The following is a 24,424-nucleotide window of genomic DNA, read 5'->3' on the forward strand; positions in this document are numbered from 1 at the left end:
GAAGAATGATCTTTTATTTTTCCTGAAAAAGAAGTATCCCAGAGACTTTGCTGATTTGCTGGCTCGGGTTGAAGGATATGCTCGAGCAAAAGAAGCCTTCAAGATGAAGGACGAGGAGACCACGAAAGAGCGGCAGGCGGGAGACTCAAGCAAGCCCGCAGTTGAAAAAGGACCGAGTGAAGCTCGACCGCGTTCTCGAACTCCTCCCAGACACAGGCATGTTCGGACTCCTCTCCGAGCTCATAAGCAGAGAAGCCCAGACCACAGAGTTCGGTGGAGCTCTCCCTCTAGAAGATTCCACAGTTACGCCCCTCTCAACACATTGAAAACTCAAGTGCTGATGGAGGTTAGGGAGCAGCTGCCAAGGCCGGAAAGGATGCGCTCGCACCCCGGAAAGCACAATCCGAACAAATTCTGCCTCTATCATCGTGACTATGGCCACGACATGGAAGAATGCATTTAGCTCCGAGATGAAATCGAAGAGCTCATCAGGCGAGGTTGGCTCGATAGATTCATTCGATGCCGACCTGAAGGTAGGGAAGACCAGCCTAGGACCCTGCCGCAGTCGGGGCTGCCAAGGAGGGAGGGGCAACCTAAAGATCGACCTCCGATTGGGATTATCAACTCCATCTCAGGAGGACCCCGACGGAGAGCAGACTTTCTGCAGCTATAGGGTTCGAGAAATCTACGAATGTATTACCAACAACTTTGCCCTAAATAAAAATTTCTTTCATATTCGCATATTTTTTCTTCTAGCATAAGCTTATAACAATAGGAAGTAACTCCCCCGTATAAATGAAATTAAGCATGTTAGGAACACGAGCAGAACCTCATCCTAACATGAGCAAAGTCGAAGGCCCGGTCTCTTAAAGATCGGACTGGGGGAGAGGCCCTTGCAACGGCCCTTATGTGCCCCCACAGCCTTGTTAGGAATAGGAGGAGAACCTCATCCTAACATGAGCAAAGTCGAAGGCCCAATCTCTCAAAGATCAGACGGGGGGAGAGGCTCTTGCAACAGCCCTTATGTGCCCCCACAGCCTTGTTAGGAACAGGAGGAGAACCTCATCCTAACATGAGCAAAGTCGAAGGCTCGGTCTCTCAAAGATCGGACGGGGGGAGAGGCCCTTGCAACGGCCCTTATGTGCCCCCACAGCCTTATTAGAAACAGGAGGAGAACCTCATCCTAACATGAGCAAAGTCGAAGGCTCAGTTACTTAAAGATCGGATGGAGGGAGAGGCCCTTGCAACGGCCCTTATGCGCCTTATGCGCCCCCACAGCCTTATTTGGAATAGGAGGAGAACCACATCCTAACATGAGCAAAGTCGAAGGCTCGATTACTTAAAGACTGGATGGGGAGAGAGGCCCTAGCAGCGGTCCTTGCGTGCCCCCGCAACCCTGTTAGGAATAGAAGAAGAACCTCATCCTAACATGAGCTGAAACTGACCGTTGGGAATAAGAGGAGAACCTCATCCTGACACGAACAAAGGCCCGATCGATCAAGATCGGATAAGGAGGAAAGCCTCCTCAACATCCCCTCTACACTCTTACAACCCCATCAAGAACAGAGGGAAGACCCTCACTCGAACACAGAAGAAAAAAGGGGAGATGAAAAGAGAAAATGACGAACTACTCCAGTGATAAGTGAAAAATGAACTACATCAAAGGCACACGGGACCTCATCTCAACGAGGAAAAAGACCCTTGTCAAAAATCTTCGATCCCAAAGGGCGAATCAGCACAGTGATGACCAGGGATCTTCAAACAATGTCGACGTCCAATAGGATGAAAGACAAAAGAAGCTCATTAAACAATGACTCAAAGCAAGAATAGATGAGGTAATGAGAAAAATTTCATTTCATTTCATTAGTAAAGCATGCATTACGAAGCCTTTGAAGGCCAAGACTCAGGGGACCTCGCCTCAATGAGGAAGAAGACCCTTGTTGAAAACCTCCGGTCCCAAAGGGCGAATCAGCACAGCAACGACCAGGAATCTTCAAACAACATCGACGTCAAACGGGACGAAAGATAAAAGAAGTTCGGTAAACAACAACTCAATACCAAAATGGACAAGGTAATAGACAACTTCATTTTCATTTCATTGGTGAAGTACACATTACAAAGCCCTGAAGGCCAAAAACAAAAAGGGAAACGATCAGAGAAAAAAAAAAGGGGATACATAAAAAGAGAAGAAAGGAGCTCTATGGAAGCCCGGCTTCTTCTGACTTCAAACTCTCAGTTTCAGTCCTTATCAGGGATCACCGTAAGTTTTCAACTTCTTCCTCTAGTTCCATCTTTCTCAGCAGCATATCCCGGTACATCTGGTGGAACCGTCGGCTCTCACCCTCCGACTCTTGAAGCCTCTTCCTCAGGACCTCGGACTCTGCCTCGACATCTTTGACCACCTGCTGCTCGTGGACCAGCTGAATCTTTAGCCGCTGCAGTTCAGCCTCCCGCCGCCCAAGGGCCACGGACAATTCTGCCATGGTCCCCCTCAAGGAGCGGAGCTCGTCAGAGCCTTGTGCAGAGGCGAGCTGGGCTCTCTCAGATAGCTACCTCTGAAGGCAGGCAACTTCGTCAGTCACCATCTGGAGCTTCCTTCGGTAGTTCTCTACTTGTCCTCTTCAGCTGACTCGATAGGTGTCATAGTTCGCTTCAGCATCCTGCAGCTGCTTTTGGAGGTCGGAGAGCTTCTGTTACCAGTCTCGATCGCGATTGGCTTGGACTATGAGCCAGGACTCCCTTCCAACTGGTCGATCTTCTCCTGCATGGCCACCAGTTTGACTTCAAGGGAGCTGATCTTGGAAGCCTGAGCCCAAGATCGGTCGCTAGCACTTTTTCGGAGTTCCTCGAGCTTCGTAATGAAGTCAGCCTTCTTCTGGGTGAATTCCATGAGCCCCTTTTTATGGAGGTCCTGAAGACGAACGGCCTTCGCAGTGACTTCCGAATGGCTCTTCCTCAACTGGTGAAGTTCATCTTCCAGCTTCTTGGATTTCTTCGTCAACTGACGAACTTTCCTTCTGAGATCTCGGATCGTCGACTTCAGAGGAATCCCCTGTGGCAGGGGGAGAGCTTCGGCAGGACACTGTCATTGGAAGACAAGAGTGCCACGACTCAGATTAGTACAAGAAGATAAAAGAGAAGGAAAAGAATACAAAAAAAAAAAGATGGGGGCCCTCTGTAAAGAAGAATCTGATTTCATTGATTAAATAATTTTTAAGTACAAGAGAACGAAGAAAAATCACCACAAAGAAAAATACAAAGCTAGAGGTTTCGGACCTCTGGGGCAGAGATAGAGGGGCTCGGCATCTCCGAAAGATCGTCAGCGGCAGCCGCGACGGTCGACGAGGTCCTGACTGGGAGAGGACCGATAGCGGCTTCGGATGGTCCGGCTTCATCATCAGACGCCTCATTCAGGAAGCCGAGATCCAATTCGAAAATCCTTCCAGCCACCTTCTCTTGGTAGAGTTTGAAACCCTTGATGAAGGCTTCCTGGCCAAACTGGACCTTTAGATCCTCCATCTCGGAGGAGGCTTTGAACTCCTCCACTGCTCGGGCCCCTGCCTTCAAAATCAGGGATGAAATCCATGCTTTCAGCTCGAAAACCTGTGCCTTCAACTCGGAAGCCTGCACCCTCAGTTCGGAGATTTCGGCCTCAGCCTTCTCTCTCTCCTCCTCCAAGGCAGTCCTCAAATCGGACGAGGTTTGTCCCTCCTTTTCCAGTGCCTCCTAGAGACTAAGGACCTCGGCGATCTTCTCCTCGAGGCGGGTGGCCCCAGCTAGGCGACCCTCCTCTGCCTGAGCTGCCTCCCTCTTGGCGATCTTCACCACCTCGACGTTGGCGACAAGCTGGTGCCCACTCTGTAAGAAAGGTCGGGGAGTCAATATGAAGGCTGAAGAATAAATTAAGAAGCAGGAAGGAGGAGAAAGATGAGTTAACTTACTTCGAGGAAAGATCCAAGAGAGTCCCAGACTCGCAGCTCAGGATCGGCTAGGACGATCCTCTCGACAACCTCGGACAGAATGCACCCTTCGACCAGCCTCTTTATTAAGTCCCTGTTGGTGAAGAGATTTTCTCCCAGGTCTTCCTCGGAGCCATCGGCCCCCTCAATGGCAACCTTGCGACTGTGGCTCCTCTAGGCCAGGGTCTTCTTTCTCTTCCTCCCTTCGGCCCCGGGTGCCCCCTCGGGATGAACCTCGGGAGTGGGATTTTCGGCCGGGGGGCTCCTTGAAAGGGCTCGGGGGACTTCGGGTTCAGCGTCGGAAGGAACTTCGATGGCAATGGCTACCAGAGCAGGCACGGTCGAGGTTGTCCCTTCTATCCTGGCTTTCTTCACCGACCTCGAAGTCGAGGTGTCTTTCCTCTTGTGGGTCTTGAGACCCTGGGCTAACCTCCGAGCCACGCTTGCGTCTATATCTGCGATAAAAGAAAATCAACATGGCTTAGAGATGGAATAAGAGAAAAAAAAATATATATATAATAATGGTACCGACAGGGTTAAGAGGACTCAGACCGATGTTGAACAAAAGTTGTTCCTTCAGAAGTTTGGGGAGGAGGGGGGCTCGATAGGCCTTGAGCTTTTTGGAGGCTTCGAGGTTGTCCCTTTCCAGGCTAGAAGCCCGGTGGATGGAATCCCTCAGAGAGCCCCAAGGGGGTAATTCTAGCTCCAAAGTCGGGCATCGGATATAGAAGTACCTCTCCTTCCAGTTGTGGATAGAAGAAGGGGCACCTTTCAGCAACTCTTTTCTATCGAACTGAGGGGAGAAGTACCACTAGTCTTTTATCGAGGGATGACGCTTGAAGGTGTAGAAATTTTTAAATAAAGAAAGCGTCGGCCGAACTTCAGCTAAACTACAAAGAGAAAGAAACCCTATCAAAAACCTAAAGGAGTTCGGCACGATGGAAGCTAGAGAGATGTTCAGAAAATGGAAGAGAGCAACGACAAAGGATGGCAGTGGAAGCCGAAGTCCGATGTGGAAGGCCTCTTGGTACAGACAGAAGCGGTCGGGAGGAGGGGCGTTAGCCCGGTCAGTTGGCTCGGGAAGCTCCAGCTCGTACTCTGGGGGAACTCCATACTGAATCCTTATCAGTGAGAGTTCATCCGAAGTCAAGGAGCCGGGGATGCTGTCCGGTGCAAAGGCCAGATAAGGTTCGGTCCTAGCTACGGGTTCGTCTACGATACCAGGACTTTAGGGAACTGAGGCTGACGAACTCCTAGAACTGCTAGAAGAGGAGATATCAGAAGATATTTTGGATCAAACGGAAGCCACAAAATCTCAAAAAAATCAAGAAAAATAGCAAACAGACCCTCAAGGAAGCTAAACGAATAGAGTACAAAGAAGAAAGGACAGGAAAATGATAAGGAGTTTTGAAACTAACCTAGATCGGCCCCAGGAGTGCAGGAAGATGGCAAGAATGATGGAAGTCGACCTGGAGTATGCCTAAGGCCGAGAAGGATGCTAGAGGAAGCTGGAACTCTCAAGGAAGAGAAGGGGAACTGAGGGATTCTCTCAAGCAAAGTGAGACCCCTGAAGAAGGAGAACATGTTTAAATAGACCCCGAGATCTGGCACAATAATGATTGTGGATCTCCTCTGGCCGGCCTGCACTCGTCGCATGTCCCACTCACCTTGACATACTATTGAAAATGGCTGGCAGCTGACAAAGCCATTATTGCGTCGTACCTAAAGCCACGCTCCGATGGAAATTCCAAAAAGAAGAAATCTTTTCTGAAAATCCTCTAGTACCAGCATGCCAAACGTTAAAATATCTGGCAACCATCGAGTGCGAAAATTGAGGAAAGCAACTTCGATCGTGAGAATTTCTCTGTACTTCCTTCATTCCGAACCCGAACTCGGAAGTAGGGGGACTGATGTTGGTACAAAATACCCCCCGATCGAAGTTTGTAAAAGACCGACCCTTCCGGACTTCCCTGACACTGAGCTTCTCCATCCACCTACCGTGCCACTCCAAAGGCTCTCTAGGCCTCACTGTCAGCCGACCTTCTACAGTGACCAACTATTCTTCGAACTCCTTCCGGACTCCATCAATATCCGAGCTTCTTCGATAATGAGGTTTCTACAGAAATCGAACTCCATCCGAGTTTCTATGACGGTCGACCACCTTCGAGATTCTAATCGGGCTCTTGTGAGAGCCGAACTTCTGCTACGAGTGGTCTACTCCGAACTTCTACTACGAGCAGTCTACTCCGAACTCCTACAGTGAGTTGTCTACTCTGGATATCTACTGTAAGCAAATTTCATTCGAGCCTCTGCTGTAAACAAATTTCTTCTGAACTTTCATTACAGGTAGACTTCAGTCGAGCTTCTTCGTAGCCGGATCCCAGACGAGCTTCTACCATGGGGCAGGATCCATCGGCCAGGTCATTACTCCGAGCTCCCACGACAATCAATCTTCGATCGAGCTCCAACAATAAGCGACCTCCTTTCGGCCTCCCATAAGAATCGGACTCCATCCGAGCTTCCACAGCGGATGGATTTCGGACGAGTTTTCACAACGGATGGACTCCGACAGCTGGATTCTTACAACGATCGATCGCCTCCAACGTTTGTCGAACCTCCCCAGCACTATCCGAAGTCCATCGCCGGCCGACCCCCCTCTAGATCCTTCATGAAATTGAACTTCTCTGGTGAATCATCTTCGGACGAGCTTCCACATCAGGCGAATCCTAGATGGACTTCTCTAGCAATCAGATTCCTACCGGGCTTCACCAACAGAAAGCCTCCATCCGAGCTTCTACAACAGATGACTCCCTCTTGTAGTATCAGCACCTAAGGTATCTGACAACAGTAGACTCGTTAGCAACCTCAGAGACATCCGAACTTCTCCCAGATCGATGGGATAGAGAGCCATCCCGATCCATCAGATGTTCCAGCCGAGCTCTAGCCGATAGATCCGAACTCTCTAGCAAGTAATGACAATGGCCACTACCCTGCCCCACTCTCTGCAATGGATTCTGTGTGGCTCCACTACTCTCTGGCAAGTCGCGACAACGGACACCACTCTACTCTCTGTAACAAACTCCATGTGGCTCTGAACGACCCCTGACGCCACTACTCTCTATAACAAACTCTGGGCGGCTCTGAACAGCCCACTACCAGGTGGTTACAGATGTCACTATCAATTTGTTACGCACTTCGTCTATAAAAAGAGACCCCCAGATACATTCTTCTCTAAGTTCAAAAACTCTATCTCAAAACTCTGCTAAAATTTTCACTCGAGCACTCCATTTCTGTTGAGGCAGAGTACTGACTTGAGCGTCGGAGGATCTTGCCGGAGCACCCCCAACTCCGGTTTAGACTTTTCTTGCAGGTCCCGACAGTGACAGTGGTCATCTCGACTCTAGCAACTCTGACTTCGATAGAATTCTGCACCAACAATGCCCTTAGGTTGAAACTGTTTCCTTTCTCACTTAAGGACAAAGCCAAGCATTGGTTAAACTCCTTAGACTCTATAACCATTTCAACTTGGGATCATCTTCAGAGAGAATTTCTCAAGAAATACTTTCCAATTGGAAAAACAAATCAAATTAAAAAAGCTATCACTAGTTTTTTCCAATTGGAGGGTGAACTTTTTCATGAGACATGGGAAAGGTTAAGGGACCTCATTCGTAAATGTCCACACCATGCTGTCCCTAAATGGCAACTTTGTCAGTATTTTTATGATGGTCTATCAGAGAAACACCGACAAATGGTTGATGCATCATGTGGTGGGACGTTCATGCTAAAGAGTGAGGGTGAAGCCTGGCAGCTCTTTGAAACACTTAGTGAGAATTTCCTACATCAGATGTCTGCTACCTCTAGAGAACAACCCATGCTTCAACAAAAAATAAGTGGAATTTATCAGATTGGAAACATCATAGATATCCACAGTAAGGTAGATGAACTGTCCCAAAAATTAGACCGTCTTCTAAATACTGGACAATCCCCGATTCCACCTAACCCAATCCAAGAAGTTTGTGCATTGTGTGCAAGTCCGAACCATTTTGTTAGTGAATGCCCAGCTGCACCTTAATTTTCTGAGTTTGTGCACGAGCAGGTTCAGCAGGCTCAACTCCAACAAGCTCGCAGACTAGGAAACGATCCATATTCGAACACTTATAACCCCGACTGGAGAAACCATCCAAATTTTTTTTGGAGACCACAACTAGTGGTTGGCCCTACCGCACCTCGACCTCAATGTCAGGACCCAACATATATGCATGGACCATACCATTAATTTCAAAATGCTCCTCAACCGTCTACTAAAAATCCAGTAAAAATTCAAAACTTCTCCGATGATGCCCTTAGGTTGAAACTATTCCCTTTCTCACTTAAGGACAAAGCCAAGCATTGGTTAAACTCCTTAGACTCTATAACAATTTCAACTTGGGATCATCTTCAGAGAGAATTTCTCAAGAAATACTTTTCAATTAGAAAAATAAATCAAATTAGAAAAGCGATCACTAGTTTTTTCTCAATTGGAGGGTGAACTTTTTCATGAGACATGGGAAAGGTTAAGGGACCTCATTCGTAAGTGTCCACACCATGCTGTCCCTAAATGGCAACTTTGTTAGTATTTTTATGATGGTTTATCAGAGAAACACCGACAAATGGTTGATGCATCATGTGGTGGGACATTCATGCTAAAGAGTGAGGATGAAGCCTGACAGTTCTTTGAAACACTTAGTGAGAATTTTCTACATCATATGTCTGCCACCTCTAGAGAACAACCCATGCTTCAACAAAAAAGAAGTGGAATTTATCAGATTGGAAATGTCATGGATATCCATAGTAAGGTAGATGAACTGTCCCAAAGACCGTCTTCTAAATACGGGACAATCCCCAATTCCACTTAACCCAATCCAAAAAGTTTGTGCATTATGTGCAAGTCCGAACCATTTTGTTAGTGAATGCCCAGCCACACCTCAATTTCCTGAGTTTGTGCACGAGCAGGTTCAGCAAGCTCAAGTCCAACAAGCTTGCAGACCAGGAAACGTTCTATATTCGAACACTTATAACCCCAGCTGGAGAAACCATCCAAATTTTTCTTGGAGACCACAACCAGTGGTTGGCCCTGCCGCACCTCGACCTGAATATCAGGACCCAACATATATGCATGGACCATACCATCAATTTCAAAATGCTCCTCAACTGTCTACTACTGGTCACAGCTCAGTTTTTGAGGAAAAAATTCTGAAAGCACTAGAATGATTAGAAGTCAACACTCAGACCCTTAACTCCCACACACAATCCATTGCTAAGCTAGAGACCCAAATAGGTTAACTAGCGACTGCATTCAGTAGGAGGGAAGGAGGAAAATTACCTAGCCAACCCGAGAGCAACCCAAGAGGGCAATTTGTGATTGAGAGCTCTAATACCCCAGAAGCTTTTTCTGAACACGCCAAATCAATCATGACTCTGAGAAGTGGGAAGGTCATTGAACACACTAGTAAAACCAATGAGACCGACCCTAAACCTCTAACAGAAGCCAAATCACCCAAGAACAAGGAGGACCTTAAAATAGAGAATGAACCAACTGCACCGGAATCATCTTACTTTCCTAAAGCCCCATTTTCGGATGCCCTGAAAGCCCCTATTCCTGCAGATAAGAAGGGAGGAAGACTCGACGAGATGTTAGAATTGTTTAAGCAAGTCCAAATTAATCTTCCCCTTCTAGATGCAATCAAACAGGTCCCTGCTTATGCCAAATTTTTGAAGGATTTGTGCACCCAAAAATATAAATCTAGATCACAAATCCCAAAAAAAGTATGCCTCACTGAACAGGCTAGTTCTGTCTTCCAGCATGCCACTCCTCCAAAGCTTAAGGACCCAGGAGCCCCCATCATTTTCTGCGTTATAGGAGATTATCACATTGAAAAAGCTCTTCTAAACTTAGGGGCAAGTGTGAATCTTTTACCTAGTTCGGTGTATGAACTTTTTGGATTCAGAGAACTGAAACCCACATCAGTCACACTGCAATTAGCCGACAGATCAATTAAGGAACCACGTGGAATGCTTGAGGATGTCTTGGTCAAGGTAGATGAGTTTTACTTTTTAGTTGATTTTCTGATTTTCGATATGGAACTAAGTGGCAACCCAAGACAAATTCTCATTATCTTAGGACGACCCTTCCTAGCTATGGCAAATGCATGCATTAATTATAGGACAAGAGTTATGGACATATCGTTTGGGAATAAGAAACTGAGACTGAATGTGTTTGGTGCTTTCCAAGGACCATCAATGGATAGTTGCTTCGAAGTAGATACACTAGAAGATATTATAGAAGATGCAACACCCACAATTCTAGCTCCATACCCCTTAGATACTTGTTTGGCTCACTTTGGAGTGTATGACTTTGAGGGATATATGAAAGAAGTTAACACCTTGTTGGATACACCACACGATAAAACCACTCCTCTATGGACAATCAAGTATGAGCCATTGCCCACATTAGCCAGTACACCAATAGTCCCATCTTTAGAATCACCACCTACGTTAGAATTGAAACCCCTTCCTGCTACGCTCAAGTATGTATTTCTAGGACCCAATGACATCCTCCCAGCAATCATTGCATCAGACTTGACCCCTAATCAGGAAGCACAATTGGTTGGTATTCTGAAGGAACACAAAGAGGCTATTGGTTGGTCCATTACCGATTTAAAAGGAATTGATTCCTCCATTTGCATGCACCATATTCATTTTGAGGCAAATGCCAAACCCCATCGAGATATGCAGAGGAGATTGAACCCAAACATGCGTGAAGTAGTAAAGAAAGAGATGGTAAAGTGGTTAGATGCTGGAATCATCTACCCCATATCCGATAGTAAATGGGTCAGTCCCACTCAAGTAGTACCTAAGAAATCAGGTATTACTGTGGTTGAGAACGAAGAAGGTGAACTACTTCTCCCTCGCATATCATCTGGATGGTGAGTATGCATAGATTATAGAAAACTAAATGCCGTTACTAGGAAGGACCATTTTCCATTGCCCTTCATCGACCAAATCTTAGAACGGTTAGCAGGACAAAGTTTCTTCTATTTTCTTGATGGTTATTCAGGGTACAATCAAATATCTGTATTTTTGGATGACCAAGAAAAGACTACCTTCACCTGCCCCTATGGCACCTTCACTTTTCGGCGTATGCCATTCGGGCTCTGCAATGCACCCACTACATTTCAACGGTGCATACTGGCCATTTTTTCGGATATGGTGGACAAATGTCTTGAAGTTTTTATGGATGATTTTTTTGTGTTTGAAACCATCTTTGAGGATTATCTCCATAATCTTTCCAAAGTTCTTAAATGGTGTATGGAGACAAATCTCATCCTAAGTTGGGAAAAGAGCCATTTCATAGTGCGGAAAGGAATTGTATTAGGACATATTATTTCTGAAAGAGGGATCAAGGTAGATAAAGCCAAAGTTGAGGTCATTTCAAAACTACCACCCCCTACTTCGATCCGACAAATACGATCCTTCTTAGGTCATGCCAGATTTTATAGACACTTCATCAAAGACTTTAGCAAGATTTCAAGATCCCTGTGTAATCTGTTGGCCAAGGACACACCATTTGTCTTTGACAAAGACTGTTTGAAAGCATTCAACACATTACGAACAGCCCTGACAACAGCACCCATAATAAAACCCCGTGACTGGTCCATTCCATTTGAGATTATGTGTGATGCCTCTGACTTTGCAATAGGTGCCGTTTTAGGCCAAAAAATTAATAAAGAGCCACATGTGATCTATTATGCTAGCAAGACTCTTTTCGATGCCCAATTAAACTACAACATAATAGAAAAAGAGCTACTAGTAGTAGTGTTCGCCTTTAAAAAATTTTGCTCATATCTGTTAGGGTCTAAGGTTCTAGTTTACTATGATCATGCGGCTCTGAAACATCTCCTCTCAAAGAAAGATACTAAACCACGTTTGATCAGATGGATCCTTCTTTTATAAGAATTTGATCTGAAATTCCGAGATAAGAAGGGTTCCGAGAATGTGGTAGCTGATCACATCTCCAGGATCTTAGTTGAACACACGATAGGCATAGATGAAGTCAAAGAAAAATTTTCTGACAAACAACTTTTTGCAATCTCCTCTACCCATCCTCCATGGTTTGCTCATATTGTCAATTACTTGTCCACAGGACAAGTACCTTCTCACTGGATAAAATAAGAAAAAGATCGATTTTTCTTGCAAATTAAACATTATTTCTTGGAGGAACCTGAACTATTCAAATACTGTCCTGACCAAATTATTCATCGTTGTGTCCCCGAGAGTGAATTTCAAAGCATTCTCACTTTTTGCCATTCTTCGACATGTGGGGGATATTTTAGTGGAAGAAAAACTACAGCAAAAGTGCTGCAGAGTGGGTTTTATTGGCCAACGCTTTTCAAGGATGCACATGAATTTGGTCGAAGTTGTCTGCAATGTCAGCAAACAGAAAATTTATCCAAGAAGGATATGATGCCGCTGACCCCCATTTTAGTAGTAGAAATCTTCGATGTTTGGGGGTTTGATTTCATAGGACCTTTTCCAGCCTCATTTGGATTCGAATATATTCTGGTGGCAGTTGATTACGTGTCAAAATGGATGGATGCAATAGCTACACAGACTAATGATAATAAAGTTGTAACTAGTTTTATCCAACGAAACATCATTAGTCGATTTGGCTTCCCAAGGGTGATCATTAGTGATGGAGGGACTCATTTTATGAATAAATATTTTGAAGCACTTATGAAAAAATATAATATTACACATAAAGTGGCCACACCATATCACCCCCAAGCTAATGGTCAGGTAGAGGTGTCAAATAGAGAGATTAAACATATCCTAAAAAAGACGGTTAGGCCCGATAGAAAGGATTGGTCTCTTCACTTAGATGATGCATTATGATCTTACTGTACAGCTTTTAAAACCCCTATCGGTATGTCACCCTACCGACTAGTTTATGGCAAAGCTTGCCATCTGTCAGTTGAACTAGTACATCATGCACTTTGGGCCATACGAATGTTTAATTTTAACATGAAGAATGCAGGTTCTAATCGAAGGTTGCAAATCAATGAACTGGAAGAACTTCGCAATGATGCATACGAGAGTTCATGAATTTACAAGGCTCAAACCAAAGTATTTCATGACAAATATATCTCTAGAAAATCGTTTAAGCTAAATCAAAAGGTATGGCTTTTCAATTCCAGGTTACGCCTTTTTCCCAGTAAACTTCGATCCCGATGGGATGGACCTTTCATTGTCACACAAATATTCCCACATGGAGCAATTAAAATTCATGACCCCCAGAATGGCAATACATTTAAGGTAAATGGCCAACGTCTGAAGCCATATGTAGATAAAATTGCACATAAAGAATGAATCGACACCATCTACTTGTGTGATCCACTTTATAATGAATACTAAACTTGATGTCTGGCTGAAGACGTAAAACTTAGTGCTTGTTGGGAGGCAACCCAATGATTTCATATTTTTTTTTACTTTACTGCAGCTGCAGGAATGTAGAACAAGAGCCTATTAATCAATGAAGCTATCTTCAACTTTCGAAGCAAAATTATCCCAGGTGCACTCTCTCCTTTTATTTTCTTTGCTTTCCTACTCCATTGAGAACAATGTAGATTAAGTTGGGGGGGGGAAGGAAATTAATCAAATCCTTGAGTATGATCAGAAATAATTAGTTTTGTATATCCAAATTTTATTTTGATTAAGAGTCAATTAGGCATCCTAATCAATGAATGATTAACGGTCAAGATAATTTTAGAGATACTGAGGAATAAATTATTAAGAAAATCCAATGAATGGTAGGGTTTAGACTGGATCAAATTTTAGGAGTGATTCTACAACCCTCTTCTTACTGATCTCAATAAAGAATCTGCTTCATGAGAGATTGGGTAGAAAGGTCGAAGTATGCAAAAATTCTCCTTAAAATTTATTTAAAAAAAAAAAATTAGTTTCCTACTGAGTAACCGGGCCCCTTTGCCTAAGTAAGCATTATGGTTCGCATAAAAAGGTGGGCAATGTAAAAAAAAAAAATAGTGGATAATAAGGAGACTAAATTGCAAGAAGATAATAACCTCTCTCACATTAAGTTAGAGGATTTAAAGAGTAAAGTGAAGAGTTGGTGAAAGAAAAGCTCTTAAAATTTCTTTAGTTAATACTCAGCCACTAATTGGGTCAAATTGATAATCCAATGAAGTATCTCTTTAATGGTCTGACTAGGTATCATCTACCTTTTGGGATGCCTAACCTAACTTTTTATTCAAGATCGAGTCGGTACACAATGCTGATATATCTATTTTACTCGAGGACGAGCAAAATTCAAGTTGGAGGGTGTGATAAACACTTAATTTAAGTCATTTAAAGCAAAAAATTATATTTAATTTATTTTATTTATTAAAAATTTGATATTTTTTTTATGTTTTACAGGAAAGGGATCGTCGATACAAAGAGTCCAATTAGTAGATCAAAAAGATTCAAGTTTGAAGAAAATTAGACTTAAAATAAAATTAAAATAAAAGAAGGATGCATACGATATTATAGAAAATGAAGATACTATGCAAGGAACCCAAAAAGGATATAGGCATCATTTTAAACAAACAAAAGTTTCTTTTTGTAATCAAAAGCCTAACAGTGTGAGCATGCGGCAGAGCGAGCGCGCGGCAGTGCAGGTGCGAGCGCGCGGCATGGCGGGTTCGCGTGGAGTTGTGCTGGCGAACACAGTGGCGAACAGACGCTCATGATAGCAGATGGATCTGAAAATTAAAAGAAAAAATATAATACTTGAAAATACTTCAAGAGGAAGAATTTGTATTTTCTTTATCTACTTGTGATCTTTCCATCTCATCCATCCATCTTTTAGTCCTTAGTATTTTTTTTAGTCCCACATCTGAAAACTATGTAAAACTCATCCCTCCTAACACCTATAAAAAGGCTCTTGTACTCCCATTTGAGGATCATCCCAGAAATCCTTCTAGAGCCTTGCATAGAGGAAGAGAAAGGGACTACTCCATAAGCAGCTAGGCTAGCAGTCTCGGGAGTGGAGAAGAAATTTTGTAACGACACAGAGTGGGTTTATTGTTCTAAACTTTCTTGTATTTCTTTATATGCAATAAAGATTATGCTTTTTATTTAAATCATCATGAGTTTTTTATTTGCTCTCTTTCATATGCTTTTATTTATACTTTCCTATTAGATTAATATTAGGAACAACTTTTACTTTTCGGAGATGCACCGTGATCTACGGGTACGGGGCGTGCCGAGGAAAGAAAAATTGTTTACCTAGTACTTTTTGGAGATGCACCGTGATCTATGGGTACGGAGTGTGTCGAGAAAAGATAGATATTTTTTCTAAGATTAATCATATCTATTTAATTAAAAAAAAAGAGATACAACTCTACTAGTACAAAATTAATTCAAAACTCCCGAGCTCTTTATTTTCTAATTACATCAATTTTAAGATAATTTATTTTCTAAATCAAAACAATGCTTCTTTCTTTTATTTTGTAATCTCAACTTAGCCCAAGGTCCCTGAGGATACGATCTCGACTCATCCTACCTATGTAGTGAGTAGAGTTATTTTTGGTGCTATCAACGACTACGCATCAATTCACATCAAACTAGGACAACCTTTATAATATAGGGGGTAAACCCTATATCAGGACAACCTTATATCAATTTGATGTAAACTTTTAATCATTCTAATTTCAGATCTAAACTAAAATTTAACATATCACATATGCTAATTTTTAGATCTAAAAGATTGATTTAATTATTTTAAAAATAGTTTTCAAAATTGATCAATCTTGTACTAGGATAACTTTACAATATAGGAAGTAAACCCTATACTAGGATAATCTTATATCAGCACAAGATCGATTTTAAATTATTAAAACTTTCAGATCTAATAGAAAAATCAGATCATATATATTTTTAAAAATCAGTGACTCTAATACCACTGTTAAAAAATCGGATAGGTAGTATGTGTATATTTTAAAACTTTTTTAAAAATACAGCAGAAACAAAATGGGTTAAACCCTTTAACCCCACATACATAAGGTCAAATCTAATCCTACCCAAAGCCCAGAAGAAAAATACATATATAATCTAAAATTTAAAGGCAAGTATGAGATCGAATTTTTATATCTTAATGCGGATAGATATTCACCGCTTTCGATGATCACATATTCGTAGATACTTGAGCCTCACATGTGTCCGATCTCTATGGGTATCCATCAGGATCAATCTTGAACTGATCTCCTCATAGTAGAATATTTTTTCAAGAAGAATCTTAGCCTTGAGATCTTAGATCAATACCTTGATCTAGACTGTGGGATCAACTCCTTGATATGCAGCCTTCTTCTTCTTCTCCTCGTTCTTCACTCTTGAAGATAAATCACCACTACCTCTTGACGTATGGAAAGGAGGATGTCCAACCCTTGGGCATGAAAGAGAACAGAGGGAGGAGAGGAGGCATGGAGAAGAGAGAGAGAGATTTGTTTCACAAAAACTCTATTATTATTTAGAAACCCTAGAGACATTCTCTTTATATAGGCGCTATCCTGACTCATAATAGGAACCAATTATCTTAAAGGGGTGGATCTTTATCACATAAGAATCTTCTACCTTTTTAATATGATTTATTTTAATTAAAATCAAATATAATTGATATATAATCAGCCCCTTTAGGTAGATACAAGAGGCGCCCTATCTCTATAAGGCAGGTAGTTTGGGGCGCAAACAATTGGCACCCCTTAAGGGGTTAAGGGGTTTCTTGCCAAATGAGAGGGGGTGTGGCCCCACTCTCTCTCCTCCATGCCAAACCTCAAGTAGGGGGCAAGCCCCACTTGCCAAATCCAAAGGGTTAGCATCCCCTGGTCTTGTCAAAAAGAGAAGATTGCACCTTCCATCTTTCCATTTATTCCACATGCACACTTAGAGATAATTAGGGGATAAAGAAAAGATAATGTTAGGATAATTATGCTAACTAATTGACTTAATTAAATTCTCTTGGGCTTACGATTAAGAGCCCAATTAAATCAAAATAAATTTTGGTTAGGTTCAAGGCTATGAATTTGATCAAATCGAAGTCTCAAAAAGAATTAGGTTTAACCGTGTGCTATCATGGTTCTCATAAACATAATAGGACTTCAATAAACCCTAATCCAATTAGAATTTTATAAGCCCAATAGGTAAATTCAAGATTAAATCCCTTAATGTGTGATCTCATAGGTTTCATTCTATCTGATAGTGAGATATATTGTGATCTCCATCATAATATCATTGAAACTCTTTTCGATCAATTAGAATATTTCCAATTCTACTCTTCAAAAATCATCAATCATCAAGATGACGCTCGATGAGTCTCACAATCCACCAGTGACATCTAGCAGTATGTAGTGACAACCAAGCAGAATAAAAGTATAAACCTCTAGGTGCAGTTATCGTATGATTCAGTTCTTCTATCATGAGTCTCGACTTGTCGAAGGTCATGGAGAACTCGCTAGACCCCATCGTCAGTCATATGCAAGATTGGCTCGATTCGAATTCATTTGTGAATCTTGTAAATTTTTTTTTTCAGTATTCATACTTGCTTTAGTCAAAAACTTTCTAAACTGTGTCTTGCAAATCGTATAGAACTTCTCCTTTTCTACCAAGATTGATAGATTCCATCTAGGTGTATCCTACTCCAAATAGCGAACTTAAACCTACTGTAGCCAATATACACAGCAAGGACCCAAATGGCTAGAGACCAAGAAAACATGCAGTCAAACTCAATAGCCTTGCTGTGAATAGCCAATAGCAATGCAGGTCATAGGACCACTCACACCACTGCATCATCGAGAAGACCACTAACGAGTAAGTAGACATCCATGTGGTTCTCGTGTTGGTCATGCTTAGTGTAAGTTGTTCTCTAACAACCTTCTACACCTTCACCCCAGTATCTTTACACCACAGATCTAAGACTCATCTGTCCATAAAGGAGGTGAACCGTGCATCGATCTCAAATGGATTGATCACTGTCTTCTGTGATAATTTTTTGATAAAAAATATTTAGAAATTAATCACTAATTAATATATGTCTCAAATTTTTAACACTTTAAGAATATATAAAAATCATCTTTGTTAATTTTTAGGATAAAGCATGGATACATAAACATGATTGGAATAAAAAATTCTTTTATTGATGATAAAAAGATTACAAGTTTAGGCCTTGAAATTACATAATATGTCAGCCAACAATTGGCTTCTAGGGCACAAATCTAACAGTAGAATGTAGTCAAGAAGGAGGTAATTAAATAGCTAGATGCTGGCATCATTTATCCTATTTTTGATAGCCACTAGATAAGTCCCACTTAAGTTGTTCCAAAAAAATCTAGACTCACGATTATCCACTCCGACCATGGGGATCTAGTACCAACCTGACTTTTTACTAGGTGGTGAATCATATAGATTATAGAAAACTCAATGTAGCCACCTGTAAAGATCATTTCCCCTTATCTTTTATTGATCAAATCCTGAAAAGACTAGCTGGCCAACTGAAAGAATAGTATTCTACTAGCCAATCACATGGATAATACGAAGGAATTTTTCTATATTATCTTTCTACTTATTTGCATGACATTAGTTATTTTATTTATGAGGTATTATGTTTTATCATTTGTTGTATCATATTTTTATGAATATCATAAATCTCATAGATTAGAATAATAATTTTAGGACCATGATGAGATCATACCAGTGAGACCTAAAATCTTGATAGTCCCAATCTAAAATATTTTTAGTCATTGGATCATCGAGTCGAAAATCAATGATACCAGTAAGATTGGTAATCCTATGTATGCTCGATGGAGAGGGTGGTTGATTTCACAATCATTTGTGTGGCAATACTAATACAAGGATGTAGGTACTCATTAGAGAATGAGTTTACTGAACTGACCCACAGGCAAAACATCTGATGGAGCCTTACATCATGTCGATAGATGGTTCTCCGTGAGAGTGGTGTAGGTGATCCTTTGACCTGAGATCACCATAGTACCTTATGTATATGGATCCTTTGGTTTATTCTCTAGTATGCCACTTTGAGATGTATGTTGGATATTCTGAGTATGGTAAAGTATGCATGGAGATTGTGAGTGGTCATAAAGAATCGATCACTCCTTATAGAAGGAGAGAACATCCTATGTGATCTCATAGGATAATGACTCTAGAAGTCTCTGGTTAGAGCAGGGATGAACAATAGAAAAAATTTCTACTAATTCATCAATCGAGTCATCATCATCAGATTGAGATACATATGGATAGATATTTAGGCTTGACATGATTTCATGCCTATGGCCTGTCTGGAATGTTGAGTGATCGAAGGATTGAATTGCACGATAACTCACCATGGAAGGATAATTTTGGTACTTTTATCAAATTTCAAATCTTTTGGATATTCATGACATGTTGCTAGTCATCAACCTTGACTTATGGACTCATCAGAATTAAAAGAATTTAATTCAAGAATTAATTAAGAAGAGTCTTAGTTGATTGGGACTCTTAAGCTGACCTAATCTAATCAGATTAGGGTTATATCGAGAGTCTGGGTCCACTGCTAGCTAGATTTAAAATTCAATGGGTCATACACAATAAGAATTTGATCTTGATCCAAACTATTTGGATTTATTATAAATTCAATGGGTTAATTAAATTGCTAGCACATGAATTAATCTAAGTTTTCAATTGAGTTCTGGGCAAAGATGTTTGTGCTAATCCTTAACTTGTTGCCTTGACCTAATATGATTAGGTTTGAATCATTAGATAAATAGGTGGCTTATCTAATTTTTATAAAAGTGTTTCATATGTAATCAACCTCCTCCATGCCTAACCACATGTAAGAAAAAAAAATGCCACCCCATTTAATTTTGCATTTAAGAGAGAAGTCCTGGTTTACTTCTCTTAATTCCTTCCTTTATTTTACACGTTCCTTTATTTGCACGCATCATGACACTTGGGATATGTGGGCACAAAAGAGAAGGACGAGTCTTTCTCTGAAAAGGAACTCCATGCCAAAAATAATTGGAATGCCCTTTCATTTTGTGCATTGAATATGGAAGAGTCCTTAATGTTTTGGACTTGAATTCATGCCCATTCCCTTATCCCATGCACCATAAGATGGCGTATTGATTTTTGTACGTAGAAAAAGAGTCCTTCTGCTTGTAAAACACATCTTATTCCATTCTTTACACCTTTGGATTCCACACTGATAATTAATTCATAGCATGTAAGGGTTAAGGGATGCCAAGGGTTGGCACCCATTGAGAAGTTTTGTTGTTCCCCTTCATACCTTATATAAGGGATGCCCCATATGGGATAAAATCTCATTGAAAGAGCCTTTAGGCATGAGATTATGTGAGGAAAGACAAAAAAAATTTGAGAAGAAAAAGGATAAGAAAAGGGAGAGAAAAATAGAAAGGAAGGGAAGAGGAAAATGGAAAGCATGTGATGCTTGTCCAAAAATTAGATTGTTCAAGTGTTGAACATCAAATATGATTTTTGCATGGTGAGATCATTTGGAAAATGGTTTCTAGAGTAGTTCTAGTAAAGGTCTTGAAGGTATAAAAATGATGGTGCAATCCATTCTTGTGAAGAACGAATTGTAGTGGACTTGCGAAGATGGCTATAGCACTACGTCGAATTGGGAAGGGCCCTAAACAGTCCTGTATGGATCACCATTAGAGAGCTTCTACTTTAAAGTCTTATGGAGATCTCATGATTACCAAATCATTATCTTCATATTGGTATATGACTTCTGATCTCTTCTTATTATATATGTTTATGTTATTTGATTGTAATCATCAAGGTGTTTCTAGGGTTTTTGTTTCGGTTATCATGTTTAATTGTTAAACTTATTTTCAATTATTGAATATATATAAATTTTTTTGAAATTTACATTCCTCCATGTCACTAGAACCCAACACCAATAATATTTCTACTTTTTGGATGGATACTCAGGATACAATTAGATAGCAATCTACCCAGAAGATCAGGAAAAGACCACCTTCACATACCTCTATGAAACTTTTACTTTTCAGAGAATGCCTTTTGGATCGTGTAATGCACTCATGACCTTTCAAAGGTGCATGATGTCAATATTTTTGGATATGGTAGGAGATTTCTTAGAGATTTTTATGGATGATTTTTGAGTCTTCGGAGAATCTTTTGAAAGTTACCTCAACAATTTGAAGAGAATGTTAAAACGATGCATTGAGGCCAATCTAGTTTTAAGCTGGAAGAAGTGCCATTTTATGGTTCAAGAAGAAATTATTTTAGGGCATATTGTGTCAAAGAGAGGGATTGAGATTGATAGAACAAAGGTTGAACTAATTTCTAAGCTTCATCCACTTTTGTCAAAAAAATCTGATCTTTCTTTGGCCATGTAGGATTCTACTGTCGCTTCATCAAAGACTTTTTCAAAACATCCCATCCTTTGTAATCTGCTCGCTAAGGATGTTTCTTTTAATTTTGATGAAGAATGTCTTGTCTTATGAGTTTCTAAGAGAAACTGTGACTAAAACTCCAATCATCCAACCTCCAGACTAGTCACTACTTTTTGAGATCATGTGCGATGCTTCAGATTTTGCCATAGGAACTATCTTGGGCCAAAAGGTAAACAAATATTCTGTAGTAATTTATTATGCCAGCATAACTCTGAATGAAGCTCAAATAAATTATACCACAACTAAGAAAGAGTTACCAGCTATAGTATTTGCCCTAGAGAAGTTTCCATCATATTTGTTAGGATCAAAAATCATGAGTTACTTAGATCATGTGGCTTTGAGATACCTTCTCTCAAAGAAAGATGCTAAACCATAATTAATTAGATGGATCTTATTACTTCAAGAATTTGATATTAAAATTTGAGACAAAAAGAGATTTGAAAATATTATAGTAGACCACCTATCTACTATAATATTGAGAAACAACCTGAGAAGAGGTGCTCATCTTTGTTATAAAGGATGTATTTTTTTAAAAAATAAAAGAAAAAATAAATATTGGGTTGCCTCCTAACAAGCACTAAGTTTACCATCTTCAGCCAAACATAATGCAACTCAATTCAGTGTGGGTCTGTTAATACTGCTTGATCAATGGTTCGATTTAGTGATATCCCTTCAATATATGGTTTCAATCTTTGACCATTTATCTTAAAAAAAAATTTAGATTTAGGATCATAAAGTTTGATTGCACCATGTGAGAATATTTGATTTACTATGTAAGGTCCATCCTATCTAGATCTCAATTTTTCTGGAAACAATTTTAGTCTTAAATTAAATAACCAAACTTATTGATTTGGCTCGAAGGTTTTTTTTGAAATGTGTTTGTCATGAGAGACTTTCATTTTCTCTTTATAAATCTATGAATTTTTATATACCTCTTGTCTCAATTCATCTAATTCACTCAGTTGCAACATCTGATTGGAATCAACTTGTTTCAAATTAAAATTCAGTTGCTTGATTGCCCAATATGCTTTGTGTTCAAGTTCTACCAGAAAATGACCAGCTTTTTTATAGATCAATCTATAGGGAGACATTCTAATAGGATTTTTATAAGCTATCCTATAGGTCCATAATGCATCATCTAATCGATCTGACCAATCTCTACGATCGGACCTAATAGTCTTTTGCAGGATATTCTTGATCTTTCTATTGGATACTTTTACTTGGCCACTTATTTATGGGTGATATGGTGCAACTATCTTATGTGTGACTCCATATTTTTATAGTAGTATTTGAAATTGATAATTTGTGAAGTGAGTATCTCTGTCGCTAATGATAGCACGTGAAAATCCGAACCTAGAAAAGATATTTTTTTGAATAAATTTTATGACTACCTTATGATCATTGGTTCATATTGCCATTGCCTCAATCCATTTAAAAACATAGTCAATGGCCACCAAAATATATTCAAAACCATTGGAAGGCGGAAAGGATCCCATGAAATCAATTCTCCAGATATCAAAAATTTCAAGTACCAAGATGGGGTTCAAAGGCATCATGTTTTTCTTTAAAATATTTTCTAAAGCTTGACACCTAAGACATTTCTGGCTAAAAGTATAAGCATCCTTAAATAATGTGGGCCAGTAAAAACTACTTTACAATACTTTGGTCATAGTTTTTCATCTAGAAAAATATCCTCCATAAGCAATAGCATGATAAAATTGCAAGATACTCAATTGTTCAGATTCAGGAACACACCTACGAACGATCTGATCAGCACAAATTCAAAAAAATTCAAGATCTTCTCAAAAATAATACTTGATTTGAGCAAAGAATTGATTCTTTTCATTCTTAGACCAACCATCAGAAATTTGTCCAACTGCTAAGTAATTCACAATGTCTGCAAACCAAGGGGCCTTTATGTGTGAAACTACTAGAAGTTGCTCATCTGAAAAAGATTCTTCAATTGATGTAGGTTCACAATCTTCAACTAGGATCCTAGATAGGTGATCTACTATAATATTTTTAAATCTCTTTTTGTCTCAAATTTTAAAATCAAATTCTTGAAGTAATAAGATCCATCTAATCAATCGTGGTTTAGCATCTTTCTTTGAGAGCAGGTATCTCAAAGCCGCATGATTTGAGTTACTCATGATTTTTGATCCTAACAAATATGATGATAATTTTTAATCACATGGCACCCCTACATGTCATAAGAGAAACCCATCAAATAAAAAGAGAAGATCTTTAAACCCTTTTTGCTCCTATGATCAGATGGTCTGGTCATCAACCCAATCCAAGTACTTACTAATAGGATCATCTAATCTAATCACATATCATATATGCTTAAATTTATATCTCATCTAAATTATATCAGATCTGATTATAATCTTAAATCACATCTAAATCAGATCATAAACATCACATGTATGACATAAAATCAAATTTTATCAACGATCAATACAAACTAGGATAATCTTTTCATTATAAGGGGTAAACTCTACAGTAGGTTAATCTTATATCAGTTTGTACAATCAATCATTAATTAAATTTAAATTAAAATATCATATATCAGATCTAAATAAAATTAAAATTTAGATTTAATATGCACATAAATTATGTCATAACGAACCTAGGCTTTGGTACCACTGTTGGGATGCGTAGGCAATTTCATCCATATATTTTGAAATTTTTTTGAAAAAATTATAGTGGAAGATTATTAGATTAATCAAATTAATCTAACATATATATGATCTAATCATCAAATTAACCTATTTTAATATCTATGACATATTATGTTGCATATAAAATCTAAAATAATTCGAAGATAAAATCAGCATGCATGCATGTGAGCAGTAGATCATATCTACTTCTAATCTGAGTTCAAAACTCGATACCTTTGTGTAGGTCGATGATCTCTATTGCTAAGAATATGGTGGAGAGAAT

General features: G+C 40.0%; 2 non-coding genes across 2 annotated transcripts; both read right to left on the bottom strand.

Annotated features, from left to right (window-relative positions):
- Positions 1-7,543: 7,543 nt before the first annotated feature.
- Positions 7,544-7,649, bottom strand: LOC140858888 (small nucleolar RNA R71). Its single transcript, XR_012142292.1, has one exon. It is a non-coding gene; the product is annotated as a small nucleolar RNA R71 (small nucleolar RNA).
- A 794-nt stretch (positions 7,650-8,443) lies between these two features.
- Positions 8,444-8,550, bottom strand: LOC140858948 (small nucleolar RNA R71). The gene has a single exon (XR_012142352.1). It is a non-coding gene; the product is annotated as a small nucleolar RNA R71 (small nucleolar RNA).
- Positions 8,551-24,424: the final 15,874 nt, after the last annotated feature.

Source organism: Elaeis guineensis, chromosome 6 (genome assembly GCF_000442705.2).
Source record: "Elaeis guineensis isolate ETL-2024a chromosome 6, EG11, whole genome shotgun sequence".
Lineage (NCBI taxonomy): Eukaryota > Viridiplantae > Streptophyta > Magnoliopsida > Arecales > Arecaceae > Elaeis > Elaeis guineensis.